The sequence below is a fragment of the Fukomys damarensis genome, unplaced genomic scaffold (genome assembly GCF_012274545.1).
Source record: "Fukomys damarensis isolate Sample0158 unplaced genomic scaffold, DMR_v1.0_HiC HiC_scaffold_19, whole genome shotgun sequence".
Taxonomy (NCBI): domain Eukaryota; kingdom Metazoa; phylum Chordata; class Mammalia; order Rodentia; family Bathyergidae; genus Fukomys; species Fukomys damarensis.
The window spans coordinates 40,358,991-40,368,728 of NW_022900931.1; the positions used below are offsets into that span (position 1 = coordinate 40,358,991).

At 42.4% G+C, this 9,738-nt stretch overlaps 1 pseudogene; it reads right to left on the reverse strand.

Moving 5' to 3' along the window:
- Positions 1-2,162: 2,162 nt before the first annotated feature.
- LOC104869013 lies at positions 2,163-8,213 on the reverse strand (annotated as a pseudogene).
- Positions 8,214-9,738: the final 1,525 nt, after the last annotated feature.

Here is a 9,738-nt window from a genome sequence, read left to right on the forward strand (position 1 = left end):
CCTGGAAGGAGTGACCTCCTGTCCTAGTCATTTTCCTGGTGTTGGGACAAAAATACCTGACACTCACAACTTAAAGGAGGAGAGGTTTCTTATGGATGCTGGCTCCAAGGCAGAAATGGCATGGTAGAAGGGCCTGGATGCGGCAAGGCTTCTCCTTCCACAGTGACCAGGATGCAGAGGGAGAAGGGAGGAGGTGGAGAAGGAGATTTGCTCCTTTCCAGGCCATGTTCCCAGTGTCTCCCCTCCCATCAAGCCTACCTCTGAACTCATCGACGGATGACTTCACTGATGGGTACAGTGCTCCCACAATCCAGTCACTTTCCCCACGCATGAGAACTTGGGGGGCTATTTTAGATCCAAACCACAACACCTCCCAAACATTTTACACCACTGCAGGATGGTGTCTCACAGGCCCACTCTCACGGTGGTAGGTTGGGTTACATTTGCCTCTTCCACCGAGTGTGAGCTTCTCCAGACAGGACTTCAGGTACTGATTTGTGAGTTCACGCTTTTTTGTTACCCACAGGCATCTACCACCAGTAAGGCATTGCTCGAATCAAACCACGGAACAGGGACCTGTAAGAGAGCAACATTAGCAACAGCAACATTAGCAACAGCAGTCATGAGCTAACTCTGTTTACTACTCTTTAACGTACTTAGCAAGTTTAATTCATCTGATCATCACTGTAATCCTATTTGTTAGTTACTGCTTTTACGTTCTTTTACAGAAGAGAAAGTATGACCAAGAGAGGCAGAGGAGCAGTGAGAGCCGTAGAAAGACTCGGTTCCAACAGAAGCAGACAGGAACCACTGCCCTTTGGTCAGGAAGTGGAGTATGGTCATCAGCAGAGGTGAGGGAGGATAATCATCAGAAATCGATTGATAAAGAAAACAAAGAAATCATAGAAGCAGACTGATAACTTTAATTTTCTATACACCGATACTAAGAAGTTCAACTACACTCAGTTGTTCTTTTCATAAAGTCCTTGGTGAAGGTGATCTTCGGATACAGCCTTCTGGGTCTGTTGGGCTCTGCAAATTATATCCTGAGATTTCATCTGGAAGGGGGCCAATGGAGAAACGGACCTACCCGGAGCCAGGCATGGTGGAGCACTCCTGGAATCTGGCTCTCAGCAGCAGGGTTGAAAGCCAGGAGGATCCCCGGATGATCAGAGAGGTTGCCCCAGCACTGTGTTGATTAGGACTGCGGAGGTAGGGGATTCTCCCCTTTGGGAGAGAATATTTCCAGGTGGATGTAGGACTGGCTGCAGTCCGAAGCGTTCCTGTGGGTGTTCCCCTGCAAGGCTGGGAGTCTCTTAACAGCCTAGAGAAGGTGCCACGTGTTAAGCATTTGGAGGCGAGGAGGGGAAGAGCGAGGCTTCAGTGTCGTTCCCCAAAATGTTTGCAGTAGATGCACACACGCTCGAGACAAGAACAGCCCCAAAGAAGACATTTTTTGGGGAAGGACTTCCTCACAACTTCGGGTGGGGTCTACCCGCCAAACATCTGGGGAAACCCTACCTTTTGACCTCCTCTGGGATTCCTCTGACAAGCAACCTGGGCTGGATCCTGAACTGATTTCCAGGAATCTTCTGGAACTTGCTATGCCTTTCCAGACCCAGGAGTTATTCTCTGCTTAGAGACATGGTACTATGCAGAACTCATAAAAAATAAAAGAAATGGAGTGACAGAAACAAACTGCAAAGATAAAAAGCAAGAAGTAATTGAAAGGAAGTGACTCTGGGTAAGGGAAGTCATTTGAGTAACACAAAGCACAGAGGAGTCATGAGTTTCAGGGGCTGAAGATGCCCCGGGGCCAGAGCAGGGCTACAAGGGCTGGGGGACCCAAGGAAGGGTGGAGGAAAGCAGAGCTGGGACTCGGTGGGAAATGGGACTGCAGGTATCGTGGCCCTCAGTGGGTGTCCCTTCAAGGCAGAGACTCATGTGACGGGGTGGTCTCAGGTGGGAAATGGGACTGCAGGTATTGTGGCCCTCAGTGGGTGTCCCTTCGAGGCAGACTCACGTGACGGGGTGGTCTGCAGGGAGAAGCACAGCCCTGGGAATGGCAGGGCTGTCACACTGGGCAGCAGCGGGAGCCCTGGCTCTGGTCCCCCAGGTCCTTGGGGTGGTGTGGGGATGAGCTGGTCACCGCCTGGAGCCCCTCACAGGTTGCTCCCACAGAAGTTCCACAGCAAAATACGAGTGACAGCGCCACTGTCCTTCCTCCAGTATGAGCTCTGTGGGAACAGTCTGCTGGCGCAACAGAGCCCATACAGATTCCTGTTGGTGGAGAGCGCCCGGAACACTGTCGGATCCCACTGAGAGACGCCGGCCCATGTTGAGACATTGAGAGTCTGCAGAGACCGTCTTGTGCCACCCTGCTCGTGGCATCAGGAAGCAACATTTGTTTGTGAACTGTGTCCCCAACTAGGTTGAGCCCCGTACTCCTCAGATTCCCTGAAATTCTCTCTCCTTGGCATCCTTAGTCTCAGGCTGCTTTCTGTCCTAGCCAGGGACGTTTTTTCAGTTGCCCTTGGACCCAAGCTCTTCTGCAGCTCCTGTCTCCCTGGCTATGGCAGTTATACCGAGTCCTGTTCATTTGAGCAGAGGAGCATAGAAAAGCTCAAACCTGTTTTTTTTTTTTTCTTTTTTTTTTTTGGTACCAGGGATTGAACTCAGGTTCTTGCACTTGCAAAGCAGGCGTCGGAACCACTGAGCTAAATCCCCTCCCCACAAACCTGTCTTTCATCAGAGATGAGAGCACTGGTCTCAGCCCCTGCCAAAGAGTGTGGATCATTCTGCAAAGGTAATACTCCGCCTCCCCTCCTGCTGGCAGAAGGACAGTCCATCTAGATGCAACCTGAAAGCATTAAAGAGAAACTGGTTTTGTGTGTATTTATCTGTTTCTCTCTACATACTATGCACTCACAACATAAGCCTTCATTGAGAAGAATACTAAAGGAAGCAAGAAAAACACAAAATATATAGAAATTACTATAATTAGAAGTATGAGGGGAGAGAGAAAGTAGAAAAGATAATGATACAATATATATATGTGGACCAGTTTCCAAAAATCAGTGTATCTATGGCAAAGTCACAGGTGTTGCTAATATCCATATGGTTGGTTACATACATTTAGAGTTGGAGGAATCTTAATTTCAAATAAAGGTTGATGACAATACATATTATTTTCTATTCATGTTCAAAGGCACAGCCCTGGACTCTGTCATTTCCATTCCAGATGCAATGGATTTCAAGTGAAAATTCTTTTCTCAAAGGGGAGCCCTTCATCATAATGTGGTATTAGAAAAATTACAAGTGCTTTCCAAACACTAGAAATGAAAAGCCCCATAGAATGAACAATACAACTTTAAGAAACAGGTGAGCCAAGCACATAATGAAGATAGACAATGATAAAAACTTGATGAACAGGGTCAACTTCAAAGCAATCAAAGCAGCAGAAGTACTATTTTTCCTTCTGCCTGTTCATCAGGATGCACCATGCTCCCACATACAGATTTATAGGCTTCACTCGTATCTCTTCCACTCCTGTTTAAATTAAAATTTGCTGTAGTTATTTTGGAAAACAGATCTTAAATTATTCACATCGGAATCAATCACTTCTTAAATCAACTTAAATTGTTATTAATGGCTGAAATCTAAGATTTTTTACATATCATGCAGAATACCCACATCTCTAAGGACCCAATGTACCAACTGCTCTAACATCACTAACAGATTAACTATACCCCAAATTCACAAGCATGAAAATAATAAATCCCAACACATTGCATCATATATACTTAAATTTCACACAGACCAATGCAGGCACGTGTTAGCTATTCAATTTTACTTTAATAAGAACTCCATAATGAATATTTTCTTGCTGAAAACCATAGTACAGCAGAAGTATAAACGTTATTGGCAGATGTTACATGGTGCAACAAATTATAAACGTTGTTGTTAGGTACCACAATTGGTGGCAGCCACTCTTGTTTCCTGGAAGAGAAATACAACCCTTTTCTGGAGAAGTCAACCTCTGCTTGCAAAACCTTCTAATAGACCATGTTGGGTAGAAAGAGAAGGGCCAGAGATCAGTACTAATAGCCAGGCATCCATGGACAAGAAGTTAACAGAAATCTGTAGTTCATACAATCACGGAGCCAGAAATGGTTTGGAGTAGATAAGAGGAAGGTGGGAAAACATGGCCATCCAGACCACTAAGAAATTTTTGGAGGAGGATTAGCCTTAGGACTTAACAACCCTCGTGTCCACTTTTTGTAGATTTTAGAAAGTCTTTCACTTTTTCTTATTCTTTTGGCAATGCTTTCATATTAAGGCCTTCCATTTCCTCAACCTTCAGTGAAAGCCTTATACAAGCACTTGTTCGGGTTGGAATTTTATCTGGAATTATCTGGGGTACTGCCTCACACAGTATGAGATAGTAAAGAAAAGAGATTGCATGGACAGAGTGGCCAGATGGTTTATAAAATGAAGCAGTTTGGTAGATGCAGAAGTTCAGAGCCTGGTTGACTACAAAAATTTTTCTCTAAGAAATGTAAGAATTCTAAGGAAAACAAAATTTGCAATCACTTGGGACAGGGATCTTGAGGCTTTTTTTTTTCTTTTTTTTGAAGGTTTAAAGACAGTGTGGCTCTGTCTAACTAATAGGTTATACAGCTCTGTCTTCACATTAGTTCTATAATTTACAAAAAGTCAAATAATGTGTTCATATCAAGGACCAGGAGGAGCAGCCAGAGAGATTAAGAGATACCCAAGGCCCTGGACGTTGGCAGGTATAGAGCTGCTGTTGCTCTTCTGACTACAGAAGCCCTTGATAGAGCCAATACTTTTAGCTACTATCCAAGTGGCAAGAAAGTTGGCAAAGAACAAAAGGAAATGTTTATGGAAAGGCACAGCCTAGCTCTTATAGGAAGTGTTTCTTCCTGTTTTCTTGTCCTTTCTGAATTTTGGGTTTACCTGAAGTTCTGTTTTTAGAGGAAAACACATATGGACCAAATTTTGCTGAACCTGCTTTAGGGAAGCGCTAGCCCACTTATCCATTTTAGGACCTCAGACACCACCAACTCAGAAAGTGTAGAGCTGACAGGAGCCAAAGCACCCATGTTTCCATAGCATCACCCTAGAGCCTAGTGAAAAGGTAAAGTCAAAAAGCAGGGTGAAACGGGCTATTTTTGTATCTTAAGAAAGATTGGGAGATTCAGTGTTATGAATCCCTATGGAAATCTGCATAGATCTGTACAACGTGAAGGTAGTGGGTGCGCTGAGTTAACCACTTCCTGGCCCAATTATTTAAATACAGGATGACCAAAAATTACCTATTTTTCATCAATTTTTAATAAGATAATATAATAAGAAATTTTAAAACAACAATTTTATCAAATCTATTCAATACAGGAATTGACTGGTTGAATGACACCTGCCCTAGCCATTACTCAGGGTAAACAGTAACGTGGTTCAGTCTCTCACGTTTATCATTTAGCTGACTGAAAGTTTCCTGTGAGGCTAGAGGAGGCCTCCAGTTACCCCAGGATAGAAGTGCGTGGTCTCAGTCAGGGAGTAATTGGTGCAATGGAGTGGATGACCTGGCAGGGTGGGAAGACTTTGAGGCCTGGGCATGGCCGACAAGAGTAGAAACCATTTCTTTCATTGGCTTAAAATAAAGTCCCTAAATTGTTACCAAGTCTACAAAAGCCCTTCCTTCCTTCTGCTATGTCTTGAGGGAAACTCTGACATAGATTCCTGGTAGGAAGGGAGTAGGCCAGACAGCGGGCACAAAGTCCTCTTTCCTGGACCCACAGCTGTTGGAGGCTATGTGTAGATGAGAAATCAGCTTGAATTCCCTGATCCTGCTTCTCTCCAGTTTGCCAGCATCACAACAATTTTTTTTCAGATTGCAACAATACATGAGATAGTTCCCTGCAAAGCATCTTGAGTTTTGTGAGGTACTATTCGAATGCAAAAGTAAATGTGTCAGACAGTTATCAAAGCTGGAAGCTAAGAAGGTCACAGAATGAAAAGAAACTTGCAAATAAAACCTGACTCTTTGAAGTCAAAATGTCATATGAATAACTAGCATTTTTTTTGAGGTCAAGGGAACCTGTAGAACCCACAGTTCTTTCTAAACAATAACAACCACTCGTCTGTATAGTGAAAGCAATTTGCAAAACACTTTCAAGTACATAGGTTTATTTCATATAAATGGGACTTGCACAAGGCACAAAAGTGTTGTGCAATGAAGACTGTTTTTATATCATATGAAAGGAAGGAAAGCCGACTCAAGCTGGGTTAATTATAGTTAGCTATTAAGCAGAACAAGGAACTGAATCCAGACCTTGTGATGTCAAAGTCCATGCCATTGTCACCTCATAGGACCTTCCTCAGAGAACTACATCTGCCCTCCTCTCCCCCTTCCTGTCTAGCTCTCCTTCCCACATCTGTAGTAGGAAATCGAGGACTAACCTAAAGTCACCTACTCATACAGTAGGTCTCTACTTGTAAGGCAGGTTAAATCTGGCCCCTAGATGTAAAATATTCCTCCTTCTCAAGGCCTCAGATTGAAGTAAGTTCAGATTCTATGTCACCAATTAAGTTTTAGACTTTAAGTCCCTAAGAAAAACTCTGTAAAGCTTCTTTCACATGACTTCCTCTCAAATATACTGCATTTTCAGTGATTTATACACTCTTCCTGTACAACACATTTGCACTTTACATAAGTCACTTTAGTCATTCTTCCAGCATTTATTTTCTGAGCACATAAAATATTTTGGGTATGCTTAGATTGCTGTGGATAAAGCAGTGAACAGAATAGGCAACTAATCTCAACCCTGTGGGCCAGGTGTAGTGAGGACAATATCCATAGTTATCAAGTAAGACATCAGGTTGTGATAAAAGCTGAAGATAAGCACAATGTCCTCAAGACGGGTAGGAAATGTTGGGGTTGCTTGGTGTAAGAATGGTAATGATTGCTTTACACAAATATAGGAGAAGGTCTCTGACTTAAGAAAGTGGCCCTAGGATGTAGGGGTGCAAACCCTGTGCTTACACAGGGACAGAGCCTCCCAAGGAGAGAGAGAGAGAAAATGTCTTTGGCAGAGGTGTTGGATGTGTTTGAGGAATACTTCCTAGAGTGGTTGGGCAGGAAGAGCAAAGATTGAGAAATAGAAGAAAGATAGGCTTAGGGGCCCTTGCGAAAACAGAGTTCTAATGATTCTACAACAAATAGATCTGCTCACTCTTCTATAATAAGAGAAATTAACCAAAAGAGAAATTTCAGTTGCTCAAGGCTACGATAGAGTGGTTGGTCAGAGATTTAAATTCAGAAGTTCTGATTCCAAAGTTTATCCCCTTACTCTTCATCTCTATGTCGAGGATCCTCCTTATCCCATGATTCCAAGTAGAGACTTTAGAAAAATAGCTATGTCCATAACAATGATGTATCTTCACACACATTTTTAAAATTTAAAACATTTCATTAGTTTATATTTTCAGTAACTATTACATTGTTGTCTCCAGTGACCTCAGTTTCCACCTTCTGTGTCTGTGTCAGGGCCCGATCCTGCTAGGCATGCAGCTCCCCTCCTTCCAGCCTCAATTCCACCAGCTTCCTCTCATTCAATGAATGCTTTTATAATGCAGCCCAACTTAGGCACCCAAATCCAGCAGCAGGGTCAAAATGTGGTTACATATTTGAGTTTCAGTATCAGCAATGCTTTCACTCTGCTCTTTTCTAGGTTGAAGTCTAGCTTGGCATCTCTTCGGACTTTCATCACTTCCTCCATTACTTCTTTTAACTAAAATGGTTCAAGCTTTATATTCTCATTTTCTGCTTTGAGGGCTGAAAATTCACTCTTCTCCAAAATAATCATATCTTTTTTTCCACATTTGCAGTCTTAGGTGTCATTTGCTGAAGAGGGATCTCCTGCTGCACTTTGGTGACACGTGTTTGTAGATGATGTCGGTATTGGCCTCCATGATCTTGACCAATGCAGACACAATGATTTCTGCTTGTTGAATTGTAAATCAGTTTTCTTCCAGTAAGGCTGGGTGTAGAGCTTCCAATTCCCAGAAGATGTGAAATCTGTCCTTATGTGCTCCAGCCGCAGGCAGTGTGCTGGCAGGCTTAGCTCTCTCCCGAAGGTCATTAACTCAGCCTCCCAGCTGGGAGGAGTGCATCTGCTGCCATACTCCATGCCCTCTCCCAGTAGGCCAGTGGGTGGCTCAGGGTGACTGATCATAATTTTTGTCTTTGCTTCTGTTTATGTGATGCATTACATGTATTGATTTGCATATGTTGAACCATCCTTGCATTGCTGGGATGGCGCCTACTTGATTATGATGTATGATCTTTTTAATAATCTGTTGCATTCTGCTTGCTACTATATTGTTCACAGTTTTTGCATCTATGTTCATTCAAGAGAATGGCCTGCAGTTTTATTTTCTAGTTGGGTCTCTGTCTGGTTTTGCAATCAGGTGATGCTAGCTTTCAGGAATGAGTTGGACAATACTTCTTCTCTTTCAATTTCATTGAAGGTTTTGATGAGTATTGGCATTAGATATTCCCTGAATTTCTTGTAGAACACAATGATGAATCCATTATGTCCTTGGTTTTTCTTAGTTATTAGGTTTTTTAAATTATTGCCTTAATTTTATTATCTTTTGTTGCATTATTCAGGGTTTTTATTTCTTTTTGGTTCAGTTTTGGTAATTCACAGCTTTTTTCTCCCATTGAGTTTATTGGTACTTTTTAGGTATGCAGTATAGTTACAGTCATCATTTGGATCTTCTGTCTTTACATGATGTATCTTGGTACTTATTTTTCCTGCCTTCCCTTCATCCCCTCCACCCTTTTTTATTTACAAAGACTTTGTTTCCGTTTTTTCATATTCTTATATTTTTTCTTTTCCCTTCTTCCTCTCCCCTACCCTTCCCACTTCCCCCACTCCTTTAGCCCTTTTCTACATTATCAGTCATACTATTTGAACCTTATTTACACTTTTAGCCTTTTACACTGGAGAAACTATTTGGTATTCACATGTGTGTCATATTGGTAATTCTTACCTTCATGTGCATCTTTCAATGAGTACAAAGTGTAAAAATTTTATACAGGCAAATTACATCCTAAGATACTGCATTGGTTGAGTTAGGAGCTGTAATCTGTAGATCAGGAATTTCTAACCCACAGCCTTGCAGGGCACATGTGGCCCTGGGCAGGTAGTAATGTGGCCCTGCAAGATTGTGAACTTCTAATATTGTTATGTGATTTTTAGTAATATTTTTCATGAATTAATTGCTCCACATTGGAGCACTCACTGCATACATGACAACAGAACTCCGTGTAGGTGGGGGCACTGTGTGGTGCATGGTGCACCCTGTGCCTACCACTCACAGTCCAGTAGAAACCAGAGTGTATCAGATGCTGCATGCACTGGTGTGACTTGGTGAGTAAATGTGGTGATCACCAGTAGTAGGATTGCAACTTACCTCCACATGTGTGTGCCTCAGGAGATAGATGTTTATTGTAAGTAACACTGTTCGTTGTTATTAATACTGGCTTGAACTACTGCTGTACATACATGAATGTTCCATTATACCACTGGAGATCTAATCACTTTTATTCATTTTTTTACTAATAAAATTAATAAAAAGTCTATAAATGGACTGAAGCTAGTTAGTTGCTTGAATGTGAATAATCACTACTCTGGTATAAATGTGAAC